Source organism: Cavia porcellus, unplaced genomic scaffold (assembly GCF_034190915.1).
Source record: "Cavia porcellus strain 051 isolate PalLab524CR breed Dunkin Hartley unplaced genomic scaffold, mCavPor4.1 scaffold_21, whole genome shotgun sequence".
NCBI lineage: Eukaryota > Metazoa > Chordata > Mammalia > Rodentia > Caviidae > Cavia > Cavia porcellus.
The window spans coordinates 23,947,905-23,949,972 of record NW_026947504.1 but is presented as its reverse complement, the minus strand read 5'-3'; the positions used below and the strand labels follow the sequence as shown (position 1 = coordinate 23,949,972).

At 36.5% G+C, this 2,068-nt stretch overlaps 1 non-coding gene across 1 annotated transcript; it reads left to right on the top strand.

The window, feature by feature from the left end:
* Nucleotides 1–401: 401 nt before the first annotated feature.
* Nucleotides 402–538, top strand: LOC111753740 (small nucleolar RNA SNORA2/SNORA34 family). The gene has a single exon (XR_002788535.1). It is a non-coding gene; the product is annotated as a small nucleolar RNA SNORA2/SNORA34 family (small nucleolar RNA).
* Nucleotides 539–2,068: the final 1,530 nt, after the last annotated feature.

Genomic DNA, 2,068 nt, shown 5'->3' with positions numbered 1-2,068 from the left:
TTCTCCCTGAAATCTAAATTCTTTTGAATAAATACTTTTAAAATCAGTGTGTTGGGAAGGGGAGATAACAGTGGCACAGTGCCTGCCTGGGAGGTCCTGAGTACCAAAAAAAAAAAAAAAAAAAAAAAAGAATCAGTGTGTTGTACACAGTCTGTTCTTTAAGTTCAATGTAATTTAAAAAATAATTTTATCAAAAAATTGATGCTATCTACCACTTATAAAAGAATACATGTAATATATATAACATGCATATATACATGTAATAAATAATGTATATATTTATATGTGCATACTTGTTCTGTCTTAAAAATAGTGCACATCCCTTTTAGGTACCTGTTACATTGTTTTACTGTCACTGATATTATTTGTGATGGTAATTCACTTATAAATTTGTGATCACATTGATCCTGAATGAAGGTCTGCTTTTTTCTGAAGTTGTTGGTTTCAAGCAGGAGCCTAAACTAGTAGCTTTCGATGATCTTCTGGCCATTTCAGAACCTCAGAGATGTAATGGTCAATTCATTAGAAAGAAACAACCCTGCTCCCAAAGGGCCAGCCACTGTGGGCCTGGAAGAGAGGAAGCCATGCCCTTGCGGAGCCACTGCTATGAGGGGAACATCAGTGAGCAGCTGCCCTGTGCCTCTCTGCCTCCTCGGGAACCTTGTGCTGGAGGAACCCAGGTGCCTAGCTCAATCCCCTGTACTGGGGACTGGCAGCCCATGCAGCAAACACCCAGGACTCAGCACCCACTGATCTGGAGATCATACGAAAATGTCAGGACAAAGGAGCAGGCTTCAGTCTCAATCTCCAGTCCATTCAGTACAAGTCCAGAAGACATAGACACAAAATAAATTTGAAGTTACACATCTGAAATTTCTGAAATGATAGTAACTGAAGTAAAGTGACAGCTTAGTGCTTATACTGTTTAATTTTGCTTGCTTATAACTCACCCAGAACAAGTCCAGGAGACATAGTCATAGAGGAAATTAGAAGCCACATACCTGAAATTTCTGAAGTAATAGTAACTGAAGTAGAGTGACAACTTAGAGCTCATGCTGTTTGATTGACTTTATATGCCTGTATCTGGTGGTTCGTGCATTTATTCGGAGACTCCCAGTGTGTATTACAGTAACTATGGTTGATTTCCTGCTGTCTTGTTTTTTAAATCTAATATCTTTCCTGTTATGTTTTGTTTTATTCTCTTTTTAAAAAAAGTAGAAAAAAAGAAATTTTGATCACAATTCACCAGATAGATATTTTACCCAAAACATGAATGAACATAAGTAATCTGAACTATGTAAGCACATACATGTGTCCACAAATATACACACATACCCTGTGATACCACCTAAAACCCTAGCAAATAAGAGAACGGCCCAGAAATCACAACAGCTATTGGAAATAAAATTGGAAAAAATATTCTTTCAAAAAAAGTGTTTCTTTTACTCTCCTTTTTTAAAAAAAGGAGAAAAACTCGTGCCTCTGTGCATGCCATATGCAGAAACTAAGTCAGAACTCATGACATGCACAAGGGTAGCTGTGCAATAATTTAACGCAATTGGGAGAAGAATTACTTTTTCCACACTTTTTGAAGGAAAATTTCATGAGACAGTGTGCTGGCGAGAAAGAACCCTGCTCCATGACACTTCATTTTTTGTAGCTGGATGGATTAATGCTTGCTTTTTGCAGCTCATGCCCTAGAAATGAAAAATCATGTACTCAATTCATTCTTTGCATAAATGTTATATAAAGGGAATGGAAATTTGCATTAGGGTGTTCACTCCTGTTAAAATATTATGGTCTTGATAACAGGTTAAAAAATACTACAGTGCCATTGGCCTTTCATGCTTAGCTTCTATAAAGCAACTTAATGGATTGTATGTATAAGGTGAGGAGAAATGAAAGTGTAGAATTATGTTAAATTGCACGGGCTGTAAATAGACTACAAAAACTTTATAATTTTTTAGGGCATGACTAAAAAAGACTCACTTGTAAATCTACTTAAGAGTGAAATCTCAAAGAACTAGAGACATCTTCAAATTTTGTCAGCAACACAACTCAACCAAAG